This window comes from Schistocerca serialis, chromosome 6 (assembly GCF_023864345.2).
Source record: "Schistocerca serialis cubense isolate TAMUIC-IGC-003099 chromosome 6, iqSchSeri2.2, whole genome shotgun sequence".
Classification (NCBI taxonomy): Eukaryota; Metazoa; Arthropoda; class Insecta; order Orthoptera; family Acrididae; genus Schistocerca; species Schistocerca serialis.
In genome coordinates this window covers 685414941-685432084 of record NC_064643.1, presented here as the reverse complement: position 1 = coordinate 685432084, position 17144 = coordinate 685414941, and the positions used below count along the sequence as shown (strand labels likewise).

At 43.3% G+C, this 17144-nt stretch overlaps 1 protein-coding gene across 1 annotated transcript in view; it reads left to right on the top strand.

Annotated features, from left to right (window-relative positions):
- Nucleotides 1-17144, top strand: part of LOC126483609 (CD109 antigen) — an 847818-nt gene that overhangs the window by 268301 nt on the left and 562373 nt on the right. The window contains exon 2 of the mRNA XM_050106646.1: nt 5989-6023. The gene's annotated coding sequence lies outside the window, so the exon portion shown is untranslated. The remainder of the gene's footprint in view (nt 1-5988; nt 6024-17144) is intronic.

The following is a 17144-nucleotide window of genomic DNA, read 5'->3' as shown; positions in this document are numbered from 1 at the left end:
TGTGCTCCCCGTCAATACTGTTGTATCATCACTAGAGGAGTCCTAGCTGAGTGGTCAGCGCGACAGAATGTTAATGCTAGGGGCCCAGGATCGATTCCTGGCAGGGGCGGAGATTTTCTCCACTCAGGAACTGGGTGTTCTGTTGTCCTAATCGTGGCGTCAAATCGAAAGACTTGCACCCGGCGAACGGTCTAACCCGACGGGAGGCCCTAGTCACACGACACTTCTTTTTATCACTAGAGGGGCAGTAACAGCAGGCTGGATCGGCCACGAGAGGTTGTTGACTTCGAACGCGCACCAATCATCGGATGTCCACTGAGTAACAAATCCATAATGAAATGAAAACGCGAAGGAACAGCCACACCTAAACAAGTACCAGGCAGACACCGGCCACTGACCGACAAAAACCGTCTAGCTTTGTGGAGGAAGGTGTAAATAACCGCACGAAATCGGCAGAAGTAATCACTCGTGAGTTCCGGAGTGTTACCAGCAGTCCAAATAGCTCAGTGACTGTTTTCTTACACGCCCTCAATTATCTGGTGCATGTATTCCAATCTCTGTCGCCCTCTACAGGTTTTACCCTCTACAGCTTCCTCTAGTGCCACGGGAGATATTCCCTGATGTCGTAACAGATGTCCTGTCATCCTGTTCCTTCTTGTCAGTTTCTTTTTTCCATATGTCTCTTTCCTCGCCGATTGTCCGGAGGACCACCTCATTCCGTGCCTTGTCAGTCCACCGAATTTTCAAAATTCTTCTGTAGCACCACGTCTCAAAGGCTTCGATTCTCTTCTGTTCAGGCTTTCCCACAGTCCGTGTTCCACTGCCATACGATGCTGCGCTCCAAAGGTACGTTCTCATCAATTTGTCCCCCACATCAAGGCCTATGTTTGATATTAGTAGACTTCTTTTCCCCAGGAATGCCCTTTTCGCAAGCGCTAGTCTGCTTTTTATGTCCTCGTAGCTCCGATCGTCATGGCTTATTTTGCTGCTTAGGTAGCAGAATTCCTTAACCTCGTCTACTTCCTGATGCTCAGGTCACCTGTTTTCTCTCTATTCTCATTTCTGCTACTTCTCATTACTTTCGTTTTTCTTCGACTTATTCTCAATCCATATTCCGTACTCATTGGATTGTTCGTTCCATTCAACAGATGCTGCAGTTTTTCTTCACTTTCACTTAGGATAGCGACGTCATCAGCGAATCTTATCAATGATATCCTTTCATCCTGAATTTTAATCTCACTCTTCAACATTTCTTTTGTTCTACTCATTGTATCTTCGATGAATAGACTGAATACTAAGCGTGAAGCCTAACACCCTTTTCAATCCGAGCACACGGGCGTGGATGTGTGTGATGTCCTTAGGTTAGTGAGGTTTAGGTAGTTCTAAGTTCTAGGGGACTTATGACCACAGCAGTTGAGTCCCATAGTGCTCAGAGCCATTTGAACCATTTTTAGCCAATCCTAGCACTTCCTTCTTGGTCTTGTTCAATGTGAGGCGAAAATATTGCCCGGGCCGAATAATTTAGTGCCCGAGAACAGAGCATTGCGCATGCCCAGGTTCAGAAGTGCCAGTGTTCACAAGTCTAGTGGTCTGTGGACCTTCAGCTTGGTGTTCACATCGTCAAATAGAAGCAATATAATAGGATATTGTATATGTCCAGATTCATTGCAGTTTAACTCTTCGTATAATTGCTTTTGAAAATAATTATTTGAGAACATATACACGGTTGAAGTACCAGAACCCCACGTTGTAGAATCACTATGACGACCAGCGTTTCACGTCTGTTCCAGTAGCTGAGTGGATAGGCTGACGGCTTACGAACGTAAAGGGCGAGCGTTGTAACTAACCGGAGTCAGTAGTAATTTTTTTTTTTTATTTAGACCTGTGCAGGTAGTATTTTAAACCGTAATTCGCTACAAATTGTGCAGTTGTAGGCTTTTTTAGGTTTCATATTCTTTCAAAACATTCCATTTTGTAATAGTCTAATCTTTAAACAAACAGATAAGTGGTCATAGTAAAAATATTGAAAATGGATGTACTTATTTGTAATTACTTCCTCCGCCACCTGGTGACTATAGTTTTCAGCTAAGAGAAACGTGTCAGCTGATAGGAATACTTTTCCAAGTCCTTATGCTCTGATTACACGAGCGAGTGGATGTGTCTTCCAGTATCTATCGTTTCCAGTTAATATTCGTCCTTCAACCACGGTGAGCCCATTCCACCGTTACGCAAAAAGAAAAAGGTTGGTAGCTCCTTGGTAGTCTGTCAGCTTACTGTACTCGTAGGTGCAGCATGTATCGGAGCGAATTATACTGCGGCCAGTTTTTTCATCGCGTCGCAAATGTTTCGTGCTTTATTTAATTTCTGTCATTAAATTATTTTTTTTCCTTTTTTCAGTATTCTCGTCAATAAATAACTACGGTTTGTGAATTTAATGTCTAAAAAAAGCTTCCTTAGAAGGTAATATTTGTCTAGCCTTCCATAAAAATACTAATAACTTTCCTTGAAGGGCGATATTCATTTGGCCTCCCATAAAAATACAAGTAATACAGTAGCAAGTAGATTTGTATTTTGAAATTAATATTGTTGTCCTAATAACCATGTAGGCCTTTTACAGAAAAATGAAATGAAATAAAATAAAATGAAGAGTACACCACGTATAGCTTCAGTATTTTGTCCACATGCCATTGGCATCAAGCAAAGCTTGGATCCTTTGTGGCATGTGGAAAAAGTCCTCATCCACGGCAATTCTCTTCCATAAAGAAAGAACCAAATCCCATAGGGCATCCATATTTTGCAGAGGAGGGTGTAGCCAATTGTCCCGCAGAGTCTTATTAAGTTGAGCCCATACGTGCTCAATGGGATTGAGATCAAGTGACTTCGGAGGCCACGAAAGGCTTTGAGTAATATTCCCTCTCCTTTGAAACGAGCTCTGAATCCTATTGCTAGTGTGTGATGGATGGTTATCATGTTGGTAAGTGAGACGTCCTTCGGGAAACCAAAGTAGAGCTCCAGACGTGATTACATTTTCAAGGAAATGTTCATAGCATGCTGAATTGAACTTGCCTTGGTTACGTTCTAAAGTTCCTGCATCCGTATAAGAAGGTGCAGGCTCCCCAGAATCTGATGACCTGCTTGGCACATCATGACTGGGGGTGGATTGGTACCACCTGAGGTACTATTTCTGTTGATATTTCTCTTCATGTTGAGTCGATCGAGTGTGTGTATGGGGTCACCCTACTGGGTGACGAAGTTAACTCTCAAGGTGGTTAGCCCTTATATTTTATCAGCCGCAACTAACATGTGAACCAGACGCTGTTGGTGTACTGCCACTGACATGTGGGACCGCCGTGCCCTTGGTACTAGTTTTGGTCCACCCCAGGTATTTTATTACCCCGGTGTCCACCATATCCGGTGAACATCCCCCTATCCACCAACTGGAAAGGTGCTCGGTAGGAGACTAGCAACTCCCCGACAATCATTTCTTTTTTGATTTCTTCACAGTTTTGACGTACCATTTTGCCTTAGCTTCCCAGCGCTTCCTATTTATTTCATTCCTATGTGACTTGTATTTTTGCCTTCCTGAATTTCCCTGACCATTTTTGCACTTCCTCCTTTCGTCGATCAGCTGAATTATTTCTTCTGCTACCCACGGTTTATCTGCAGTTACCGTCACTCTACCTACGTTTTTCTCTCCAGCTTCAGTGATTGCACTTCTGGGAGATGTTCATTCCTCTTCAAATGTACTGCCTACGGAGCTGTTTGTTATCGGAGCATAATAGCCTCACAGAACTTCAAGCGTATCTCTTCATCCCTTCGTACATCCGTATCCCACGCCTTTGTGCATTGAATCTTTCTGACTATTCTCTTTAATTTCAGCCTACTCGTCATCGTTACCAAATTGTGATCTGAGTCTATATCTGCCCCTGTGTACGACTTAACAATCCAATATCTGATTTCGGAAACTGCTTAATAGTGATGTAATCTAACTGAAATCTTTCCAAGACGTATACCTCCTTCTCTTGTGATTCTTGAACAGAGTATTCGCTCTCACCATCTGAAATTTATTACAGAACTTAATTAGTCTTTCTCCTCCGTCATTCCTACTACGAAGCCCACATTCTCTTGTAACCCTTTCTTCTTCTTCTCCTCTCTCTCTCTCTCTCTCTCTCTCTCTCTCTCTCTCTCTCTCTCCCCTCCTCCCTCCCCCCTCTCCCCTCTCCCTCCCTCCCTCTCTCTCCTACAACCGCATTCAAATCTCCAATGACTATTAGATTTTCATCTCCCTTTACATACTAAATTAGCCGTTCAGTATCCTCATATACTTTCTCTGTTTCATCATCTTCTTCTTGCGACGTCGGCATGTACATCTGAACTATTGTTGTCGATGTTGATTTGCTGTCGATGCTGATGAGAACAACCTTATCACTTAACTGTTCATAGTAACTCACTCTCTGCCATATCTTCCTATTGATAAAGAATCATACTCCAATTTTACCATCTTCTGCCGCTGTTGATATTACCCTGTAATCGTCTCACCAGAAATCTTTTGTCTTCTTTCTATTTCACTTCACTGACCCCCGCCATCTGTAGATTGAGCTTCATCATTTCCCTTTGCATTCTAGCTTCTCTATCATGTGGAAACTTTTGATATTCCACGCCCCGGTTCGTAGAACGTTATCCTTCCGTGAGCTATTCAAACCTTTTCTCATGGTCACCTCCTCCTTGGCAGTCGCCTTCCGGAGATCCGAATAGGGGACTAAGCCTAGTTGGAATCTTTTGCCAATGGAGAGGTCGTCATTACACTTTTCCGATTACATGTCACGTGTACTATGAATACACGTTATATATCTTTAATGCTGTAGTTTCCATTGCCTTCTAGATCCTCATGCTATTGATCATTGCTGATTCTTCCGCCGTTTAGGAACAGTTTCCCACCCAAGAGCAAGAGAGTGCCCCGAACCTCCGTCCGCTCTTCGGCCTCTTTGGCAGGATGAGGGTGACTTCTTACGCCGGAAGTCTTCGGCCCCCATTGGTGATGACTTTTATCCAAAATTTAAGAATTGGTTGGGTTAGAACTGGCTACGCTATCCGTAGACCACGGGTTCACGCTAGGCAGCTGAAAAGAATAGGGTACAAGGATCGAGCAGTTTTTCGTAAGCTACACATTTCTGTAATAAGTGCTACGCGACCCTCGAAGTGCTGGAAAAGAGTGATTTGGAGTGACGAATCACGCAGTCCCTGTGGCAATACGATAGAAGGGTTTGGGTTTAGCAGATGTCTAGAGAACTTAAAAAGCTGTCATCACGTGTAGTTTAACAGTGAAGTACGGAGCAGATGGTGGTGGGATACGGGGTTGTTATTTCTGGTTAGGGTAGGGTACCCGTATTGCGCATAAGAAACCGCTAAATGCGGGAGGGGATATGACACATTTTAAAGCACGTTTTCCGTGTACAGTAGAACAACTGTTGGGAGACGATGATTGTATCAGCATGGAGATCCGCCCTATCATAAAGCAGAATCTGTTAGGCAACCGTTTGTGGACAACAACGTTCATGAAACTAACTCTCCTGCTCAGAGCCCGGTCCTGCTCCCAATGAAACACTTACTGATGAGTTAGAAAGTCAGTTTAGGTGCAGACCCCGCTTCCAACATCAGTACCTCCCTTGAATTCGGGTCTTGAAGAAGAGTGTACTGCCATTCCTCCACACACATTGACATAGCTCATTGAAAGTGTCACAGAAGAGATCAAGCCGTGGTAAAGACGGAGGAGGCCGGACGCACTACGCCTATCAGTCAGTCTACAGGTACCACCGATCAGATACTGTACAGATGCCCGTCAAAACTTATTTTTATGATATTCATTAGAACTGTATTTTTAAATGTTTGTACAAGTTTCTCTGTAAGATGTGTTAAGTATTGTCCACCCAGCTTCTCGTCAATTCTTTCTTCATCTATTTTTTACACAATTTCGTTTTAATTTTACAGTGTAGCAGTTTCTCAGCAGATGTGTGGCGAGTGCAGTAAGTATTAAGTTAATAACTCTTTTCGTATATTAAGTTTTAGATGATTCATTATTGAAGTAGGTGTGGGACTGCGGCTCGTCATAAACTTACACATATAAGGAATACAAACAGCCTTACTTTTTATAAAATATAATAATCACACGACTATTCTCGTCACCACATAAGTGTCAGCTGTAAACTGAACGCGGATATCTAACCTTCAATGCATTAAGACAGGTCTCACGGATTCAATTTACATGAATTGTGCACTCCACCCATCTACCAACAACTGTCCATTATATCTGGTTGAATTTCACAATTCAGTTAACATTAATGTACTGTAGAAAATGGTCGTGTAATTAATATACAGCTGTTGGTGTTACTGAAAGCGTAATATCGGAGCATTTAATTACTATCCTATTCCACAATTCTGTAGACTTGTAATAGCAATTACCAATTGCTAAATTAATAATCGTGTAACTCTTACATGTACTTACGCTCTACATCTACATCCATACTCCGCAAGCCACCTGACGGTGTGTGGCGGAGGGTACCTTGAGTATCTATTTGATTCTCCCTTCTATTGCAGTCTCGTATTGTTCGTGGAAAGAAAGATTGACAGTATGCCTCTGTGTGGGCTCTAATCTCTCCGATTTTATCCTCATGGTCTCTTCGCGAGATATACATAGGAGGGAGCAATATACTGCTTGACTCCTCGGTGAAGGTATGTTCTCGAAAATTAAACAAAAGCCCGTACCGATCTACTGAGCGTCTCTCTTGCAGAGTCTTCCACTGGAGTTTACCTATCACCTCCGTAACGCTTTCGCGATTACTAAATGATCCTGTAACGAAGCGCACTGCTCTCCGTTGGATCTTCTCTTATCTCGACCCTATCTGGTACGGATCCCACACCAGTGAGCAGTATTCAAGAGTGGGCGAACAAGTGTACTGTAACCTACTTCCTTTGTTTTCGGACTGCATTTCCTTAGGACTCTTCCAGTGATTCTCAGTTTGGCATCTGCTTTACCGACGATTAATTTTATTTGGTCATTCCATTGTAAATCACTCCTAATGCGTACTCCCAGATAATTTATGGAATTAACTGCTTCCAGTTGCTGACCTGCTATATTGTAGTTAAAAGATAAAGGATATTTCTTTCTGTGTATTCGCAGCGCATTACATTTGTCTACATTGAGATTCAATTGCCATTCCCTGCACCATGCGTCAATTCGTTGCAGATCCTCCTGCATTTCAGTACAATTTTCCATTGTTACAACCTCTCGATATACTACAGCATCATCCGCAAATAGCCTCAGTGAACTTCCGATGTTATCCACAGGGTCATTTATATATAATGTGAATAGCAACGGTCCTACGAACTCCCCTGCGGCACACCTGAAATCACTCTTTCTTCGGAAGACTTCTCTCCATTGAGAACGACATTCTGCGTTCTGTTATCTAGGAACTCTTCAATCCAATCACACAATTGGTCTGATAGTCCATATCCTCTTAATTTGTTCATTAAACGACTGTGGGGAACTGTGTGAAACGCCTTGCGGAAGTCAAGAAACACGGCATCTACCTGGGAACCCGTGTCTATCGCTCCCTGAGTCTCGTGGACGAATTAGCGCGAGCGGGTTTCACGCGATTATCTATTTTGCAACCCATGCTGATTCCTACAGTGTAGATTTCTAGTCTCCGGAAAAGTCTTCATACTCTAACATAATACGTGTTCCAAAATTGCACAACTGATCGACGTTAGAGATATAGGTCTATAGTTCTGCACATCTGTTCGTCGTCCCTTGAAAACGGGGATGACTTGTGCGCTTTTCCAATCTTTTGGATCGCTACGCTCTTCTAGAGACCTACGGGGCAAGTTCCTTCGCGTACTCTGTGTAAAATCGAACTGGTATCCCATCAGGTCCAGTGGCCTTTCCCCTTTTGAGCGATTTTAATTGTTTCTCTATCCCTCTGTCATCTATTTCGATATCTACCATTTTGTCACCTGTGCGACAATCTAGAGAAGGAACTACAGTGCAGTCTTCCTCTGTGAAACAGCTTTGGAAAAGACATTCAGTATTTCGGCCTCTAGTCTGTCATCCTCTGTTTCAGTACCAGTTTGGTCACAGAGTGTCTGGACATTTTGTTTTGATCCACCTACCGCTTTGACATAATACCAAAATTTCTTAGGATTTTCTGCCAAGTCAGTACATAGAACTTTACTTCCGAATTCATTAACGCCTCTCGCATAGCCCTCCTCACACTACATTTCGCTTGTAATTTTTGTTTGTCTGCAAGGCTTTTGCTATGCTTATGTTTGCTGTGAAGTTCCCTTTGCTTACGTAGCAGTTTTCTAACTCGGTTGTTGTACCACGGTGGCTCTTTTCCGTCTCTTACGATTTTGCTTGGCACATACTCATCTAATCATATTGTACGATGGTTTTGACCTTTGTCCACTGATCCTCAACACTATGTGTACTTAAGACAAAACTTTTGTATTTCGCCGTCAAATACTCTGAAATCTGGTTTTTGTCACTTTTGCTAAACAGAAAAATCTTCCTAGCTTTTTTTAATATTTATATTTACGGCTGAAATCACCGATGCTGTAACCGCTTTATGATCGCTGATTCCCTGTTCTGCGTTAACTGTTTCAAATAGTTCGGGTCTGTTTGTCACCAGAAGGTCTAATATGTTATCGCCACGAGTCGGTTCTCTGTTTGACTGCTCAAGATAGTTTTCAGATAATGCACTTAAAAAATTTCACTGGATTCTTTGTCCCTGCCACCCGTTATAAACGTTTGAGTCTCCCAGTCTTATATCTGGTAAATTAAAATCTCCGCCCAGAACTATAACATGGTCGGGAAATCTACTAGAAATATTTTCCAAATTGTCCTTCAGGTGCTCTGCCACAACAGCTGCTGAGCCAGGGGGGCTACAGAGACATCCAATTACACTGTTTGAGCCTGCTTTAACCATGACCTTCACCCAAATTATTTCGCATCTCCGTCAATTTCCTTCGATACTATTGCGCTTTTTATCGCTGTAAACACTCCTCCCCCTTCACTGTCCAGCCTGTCTCTGCGGTATACATTCCAATCGGAGTTTAGAATTTCATTACTGTTTGCATCTGGTTTCAGCCAACTTTCCGTCCCTAGTAGTATGTGGGCATTGTGACCGTTTATTAATGAGAGCAGTTCTGGGACCTTTCGATAGACGCTCCTGCAGTTTACCATTACCACACTAATATTGTCATTCCCTGTTGTGTTTCGCCTACTGCTACCTTGTCGCGTCTCAGGAGGCGTCATGTCGGGCCTAGGCAGGGAATTCACTAACCTAAAAAACCCACATGTGCACTCCACACGTACTCCGCTACCCTTGTAGCCGCTTCCTGCGTGTAGTACACGCCTGACCTATTCAGGGGACCCTACATTTCTCCACCCTATAGCGGAGGTCGAGAAATTTGCACCCCAGATCTCCGCCGAATTGCCTGAGCCTCTGGTTTAAGCCTTCCACTCGGCTCCAAACCAGAGGACCGCAATCGGTTCTGGAAACGATACTACAAATAGTTAGCTGAGATTCCACCCCGCGAGCGAGGCTTTCCGCCTTCACCAATTCCGCCAACCGCCTGTACGAACTGAGGATGACTTCTTCACCCAGACGGCAGGAGTATAGAATTGAATTGCGAAGTAAAGGTACACGCATCTGCTGCATTATACTGCGTCTTGCACTAGTTGTCGCCAGTTTGAACTTCGTTAGTTAACGGTAATTTATGGTACCAATAGTTTTACAGTTAGAACTTCTTTTTAACAGAAATCGTAACACGTCGATTCGCAGTGTGCATCTTTTGCAGCGAAACAAACACCTTCAGTGCTCATCGTACATGGAGTAGCAAGAACAATTCATTCGATTCTTGCAAGTATTAGGAGGCGCTGACAGATGATGCTGTTAGTATGATTTAGGAAACACTCAGTCCTTGTTTTGTTTTCTACATCGACATGGATAATCTCCGAATCACATTTGTGTCTGGCAGACGATTCATCGAACGACCTTCACAGTTGTCTATAATTCCAATCGCGTATAGCGCGCGGAAACAACGAACGCCTATATTTTTCCGTACGAGTTCTGATTTCCCTTATTTTATCATGGTGATCGGTTCTCCCTATGTAGGTCGGCGTCAACAGAATATTCTGGCATTCGGAGGAGAAAGTTGGTGAGTGGAATATCGTGAGAAGATTCCGCCGCAACGAAAAACGCCTTTGTAATAAAGATGTCCACCCCAAATCTTGTATCATTTCAGTGACACTCTCTCCGCTATTTCCGATAATACAAAACTTGCTGCCCCTCTGTGAACTCTTTCGATGTACTCCGTCAATCCTGTCTGAAAAGGATCCCACACCGCGCAGCAATATGCTAAAAGAGGACGGACAAGCGTAGTGTAGGCAGTCTCCTTAGTAGATCTGTTACGTTTTCTAAGTGTCCTGCCAATAAAACACAGTCTCTGGTTAGCTTTCCCCACAACATTTTCTGTGTGTTCCTTCCATTTTAAGTTGTTCGTAATTGTAATTCCTAAGTATTTCGTTGAATTTATGGGCTTTAGATCTGACTCGGGTATCGTGTAAACGAAGTTTAACGGATTCCTGTTGTCACTCGTGTGGATGACCTCACACTTTTCGTTATTTAGGGTCAATTGCCAATTTTCGCAACATACAGATATCGTTTCTAAATGGTTTTGTAATATTTTTTGAGCTTCTGATGGTATTATTAGTCGATAAACGACACCGTCATCTGCAATCCACCTAAGATGGCTGCTCAGATTGTCTTAAAAATCGTTTACACAGATGAGGAACAGCAAACGGCCTATGACACTATCGTGGGGAACGCCAGAAATAACCTCTGTTTTACTCGATGACTTCCCGTCAGTTACTACGAACTGTGACCTTTCTGACAGGAAATCACTAATCCAGTCACATAACTGAGACGATATTCCATGAGCACGCAATATCACTACAAGCCGATTGTGTGGTACAGTGTCAAAAGCCATCCGGAAATCCAGAAATACGGAATCAATATGAAATCCCTTGTCAGTATCAGTCAAGGCGTCATACTAGCAGAGATAGTGGACGTTGTATGGGAGTAGGTTGTTCTTTGTGCCTTTGAGTAACATTTAGTACTGTATTTTGCAATGGTTCTAATCTGACAATACTTAGAAGCGTTCCTTTCTGCAGTAACTCAACGCGAGCAAAATAATTGACTGCCCTTGTAACATCTTTCAGTATGTAATATCCAGCCTTAAAGCACAGCAACAGAAGTTAGTATCGTGTAAAACCGAATCATTCAAATCTTAATTACTGAACTAGAGACTAGACTGTGTGTATCATACGTAAAAGCTTTGTGCAAGGTGCTGATTTAAATCTGGTGGGCGGGTAAGGTTTATGATTGCCAAATTGCACCGTTTCCAGAGTCATAAAAACGAACAGTGCACGAGACACCGCACAGTACAGGCCACCTATGAAACTTAAAAAAGTGCTATGGCGTATTGTATGGTGATTAGTGACGGGGTAACTAAATATCGTTGAAAAGATGACGAGCAACGCTGGAGCGAGCACAAGCACGCTGGAAATTAAACGTGTGAGCGCCTCCTACTCGCGAAAGAGGACGAGGAGCCGACTGCGGCCACCTGCCGATTTGTCGACTTTAGTGGTGCTACGGCCTTTTTCACAAGAATTCTCGTCACTCACGTAGCATAACTAAAAAATGTAGAACGGACGGACGTAGGCATGTATACCAGTCTCAATAAAAAGGTGTGTACGATTTCTTAAATACTTCCAATATGCAGTTCATTTTCCTTTGTGCTTTCGGTTAGTTTCATTCATAGTTTAAATTAGAGAAAGAACTACTTTCAATCTGGAATATTAATGAAGGCCAAAATGTCGGTTTAAAATCGATACGCTGATTTTCACAGCTTTCCACCAAAATAGCATTTTATTGTGGTCAGTGATTACTAGCATATAGACTGTCAGACCAATTGTGTGATTGGATTGAAGAGTTCCTAGATAACAGAACGCAGCGTGTCGTTCTCAATGGAGAGAAGTCTTCCGAAGTAAGAGTGATTTCAGGTGTGCCGCAGGGGAGTGTCGTAGGACCGTTGCTATTCACAATATACATAAATGACCTTGCGGATGACATCGGAAGTTCACTGAGGCTTTTTGCGGATGATGCTGTGGTATATCGAGAGGTTGTAACAATGGAAAATTGTACTGAAATGCAGGAGTGTCTGCAGCGAATTTGACGCATGGTGCAGGGAATGGCAATTGAATCTCAATGTAGACAAGTGTAATGTGCTGCGAATACATAGAAAGATAGATCCTTTATCATTTAGCTACAATATAGCAGGTCGACAACTGGAAGCAGTTAATTCCATAAATCATCTCGGAGTACGCATTAGGAGTGATTTCAAATGGAATGATCACATAAAGTTGATTGTCGGTAAAGCAGATGCCAGACTGAGATTCATTGGAAGAATCCTGAGGAAAGTCAGTCCGAAAACGAAGGAAGTAGGTTACAGTACGCTTGTTCGCCCACTGCTTGAACACTGCTCATCAGTGTGGAATCCGTACCAGATTGGGTTGATAGAAGAGATAGAGAAGATCCAACGGAGAGCAGCGCGCTTCGTTACAGGATCATTTAGCAATCGCGAAAATGTTACGGAGATGATAGATAAACTCCAGTGGAAGACTATGCAGGAGAGACGCTCAGTAGCTCGGTTCGGGCTTTTCTTGAAGTTTCGAGAACATACCTTCACCGAAGAGTCAAGCAGTATATTGCTCCCTCCTACGCATATCTCGCGAAGAGAGCATGAGGATAAAATCAGAGAGGTTAGAGCCCACACAGAGGCATACCGAAAATCCTTGTATCCACGAACAATACGAGACTGGAATAGAAGGGAGAAGCGATAGAGGTACTCAGGGTACCCTCCGCCACACACCGTCAGGTGGCTTACGGAGCATGGATGTAGATGTAGATGTCTACGTTTAATGATGATGAATGTGCATGAATGGGTGCTGCCTCTAATGCCGCGCGGGGTTGCCGTGCAGTCTAGGGCGGTTCGAGCGACTCCCCCCGTCGGAGGTTCGAGTCCTCCCTTGGGCATGGGCATGTGTGTGTGTGTGTGTGTGTGTGTGTGTGTGTGTGTGTGTGTGTGTGTGTGTGTGTGTTGTCTTTAGCGTTAGTTTAAGTTAGATTAAGTAGTGTGTAAGCCTAGGGACCGATGACTCCAGCAGTTTAGTCCATTATTAGTTACAACAAATTTCAACTGCCTGTGCTTGTGGCGAATGTCTGTGCTGTTACGACTGTCGGGGTGATTTTTTTGAATTTTGTCTTGCGCCCTCCACATATACGAAATCTTACCGATTTGTTAAGATAATTACGGAAGATCGGTGACTCAGCGATGATTTAGCAGACTATAAATCATTAAGCTCTCTCCGGTCCGCCCCCGGTAGCTGAGTGGCGCCGGTACGGTAGCTCAGCGTGTTCGGTCAGAGGGCTGCGTGCTCTCTGTAATAAAAAAATAACTGAGTAAAGGAATCAATGATCAACTGGAACAAATGTCTTGCGACGTCCGCCCGGACCAAACGCAACGAACTATATCGAACAAAACTGAAGGAAAAAAAAGTGGTCAGATTTTCTCCACTCAGGGACTGGGTGTTGTGTTGTCCTAATCATCATTTCATCCCCATCGACGCGCAAGTCGCCGAAGTGGCGTCAAATCGAAAGACTTGGACCCGGCGAACGGTCTGCCCGACGGGAGGCCCTAGTCATACAACATTTGCATTTTAGCTCTCCCCGGACATTAATCGGTCACTTATCACTTCTTACACGTCCGGCAATGTCTGTTAGTGTGGAAAGATGCCGAGTTGCGCCGTGGTTCGAAATCCATGTTGAACTGTGGGTCCACCTGTGAAGGGCTGGGTGAGTCTGTTCTTAAAAGTCGTAGAAGGCAACGGCGTACCACCTGCAGCAGGACCGTGGTTAGTAAAGCAGTGAGGTGGTCGGAACGATCTCGGGCTTTCCTTTTATCTAAGATAATTAGGACAGCGCTGCTGTACAGCGTCGTAATTAACTGTTGTATTATGTTGTGTATGCCCCGTGTTGTTTCCACGGTGTTTAGACGTCCACTAATGATATGTCCCGCTGCAACACTGCGAAGAAGAATGGAGGGAGGGCAGGATCTGCTCAGATGCTCGTCTCGTGGAGAGGAACGTGGCCAGCAAGCTGAGTTGCGGCGTCGGTTCTACTTCGGAAGCGAAACTCGGCAGACACCATCTTGTGTATTCAGTCATATGCAGCTGAACTTGGGATTTGGTGGGTTTTTGTGTTCGGCGTAGGCTGTATGGATGTCAGTTGTTCCAAAGCACTGGCACGTTGAGGATGTCTGGAAGACGCGTCTTTTTTGGTACGATTTGCAACAGTAAAATGACAGGAAACTACACATCGATAGTTGAAACTTACAAGTTCCCACAAATTACTGCAGTTACTGCCAGTCAAACTTGTATAACTAGCTGTTACCCGCAGCTGCTCTTGCGCGTCAGTAAAATGAAACGAAATTAAATGTGAGTACGGCGTTACTTCCCAGGAGACCCTATTCGGGACGTTTTGCCGCGTGTTGCAAGCAAGTTATTAACTGACGAAAAAAGAAAATTAGAGTTTGTAGTACGGCGCAGCGCAGATTTTATAACATTTCTTTGTGCAATAACGTTAGATGCCCTCACTTTTCTGCGTGTATCATCCGCGGCTGCGCTTGCGTATCACAATCAAATGCAACCTCACTAAAAACCTCCAACGTTCTACATGTAACGGCACGACGTCCTTTCTTTTGTCGTACAGCATTTAAAGGACGTCATTGTTGGGTCTCCAAGCGTCTCTGAAGCTGTAAGGGACTAGTGACGCCGAGCGGCTAAAATGCGACGGGCTATTGATTGAAATTAGAACACAAGCAGGCGTGAACACGTTGAGGACCGTGTAAGTGTTGTATTCATTATTTTGAATCGTCTTACATATAACATTTCAAACAATAAAAGCATATAGATAAATGTGACAAAGTTCAAAAGTGAAAGAGTAATTATCGTTACATATTTCGCGTCAAATTCTTCAAATTAATAAATATCTTGTACGGAACACTTTCTTAGATAGTCTGTGCTCTTCCCCGCGTTCAAGCTACGTCCGTACCAAATTTCATCAAAAACGGTTCAGCGGTTTAGTTGTGAAAGCGTTACTTGAGCCATGAAAGTATGCCGTTTCATTGTTTCGGCGCCCAATGGTGATTTATCAAAAGCAATTTCTTGTAGTTAAATATCAAATAAGGACATCTGTAGTTACAACCTATAGACGTTTGTACAAATAGTGTATCATGTAACTGAGACATTGCTGTCCCGCTGAAACCAAAGCATTGTGTAGAAGCATACCTCACTAACCTTACTGTGTTCAGTGCGACTGAGAGAACGCGTATGTGTGGTGTTTGTCCGCCAGTTACAACTACCATAATCGACAGAGCAGTGAACTACCATGCGAAAGGCAGCAAGTTCGCCTCTAGCTAAGTTAGAATTTTTCCACTATTTTGTTTTGTAAAAGATTCTGCGACTTTGTTATTAATTTAATCGAAGTATAATCTGCAATATTCGATGATACTTACTAGAGATAATGTAGTTTGTGCAGTTCTTTTTGCATAGGACAACGACCGGAATGTTTCCCCACTGGCTAGAAATGTTAACGTAACTGCCAGTCTGTCACATAGCAAACACAAGTTATGCCATGAAAGTTTTCGCTAATAAGTGACTTTATATGAAGCATGTGTACCTATCCCTTGCTTTTACAGACTGCTTTATGGTTGTCTCTTGCTGGTAAACGCTATTTTCAGTGATCGTGAGTAGCATCGAAAAAGTCAATTCATCCATTAAAATATTACGAAACGAATCTTGATCTCTGAAGCTATGTGACAAAATACTTTGAAGAGTGATGGTAAAATACTTTGAAGAGCGATGGTAGTCAACACAACGTTGAGAATACGGATATTATGCATGCACAAACTGACATTATACACTTTACTTTGACTACATTTAATTTAAAACTGAAAATTTGATGGAGATTTAATAGGAGTAAGTTTGAAAAATCTCTACTCGTCTCTATCTCAGATCGTTGTGCAGCATATGCAGTGTTTATTTGCCAGCAATTCGGTTGTCTCGCCATCAGCGAGTCGAGAATCTTGTAAGCGGTTTGCTCCGCACTTCTTCGACGGCCAGTAACAGAGTAAACGCTGGTATTTTACGCGTGTCGTTTCTCGTAAACAAACTGTGTGACCAGCGCCAGATGCAGCCGCAAACTGCCGCCAGAGAGCACTGTGCTCGCAGATCCGGACAGCACTGAGAGTGCACTGAAAGTGTTGTCCACCGCGTATCCAGTTTTCCAGGAGAGTTTTTGTTCTTGAAGGTGCAGTTCGTCTTATGCAGCTAAAGGGAAGACTGGTTTTATTGTGCCATACGCGTTCCACTTCTGTTTATTTTGTTTTCGATTTTGCTTGTTGGTATTCCAGTTGCTGTGGGTTTATATATCGATTGTCATTTTTTATTTGTAGGTCAATGTTGCTATTTGAGTTTACAGTTTGCCATTTGGAGATATTGGAGTGGAATTGTGGACACTAGAAAATGGAGTGCCAAGTGGAGAAAACGGAATTTTCGATGTGTTCTTCTGTTTGAGTTCAATATATGGGTGACAACAGCGAAGGCACCCGTAAACATCAGCCGTGTGTGGGGAAATTTCATTGGACAGAGCACAGCAAGAAACTGGATTTCTTATTTTAAGGAGGATCGTTTTGATATCAATGATTCTCCACATTCAGGAATACCTTCAGGGTTTAATGAAGATCTTTTAAACGAATTAATCCGCAACTATCCACGTCAGTGTACTCGAGAACTGCCAAATCCGATGAATTGTGACCATGGTGCGACATTTACGTGCAATGGGGAAGGCTCAAGAATCGGTTTCATGGGTCCCGCATGCTCCAAGCCAAAAGCACAAAGACCAGCGAGTGATCGTATGTGCAACAGTGCTTCCTCGTCATCTACTGGCTCGTGAACAGCACAGACA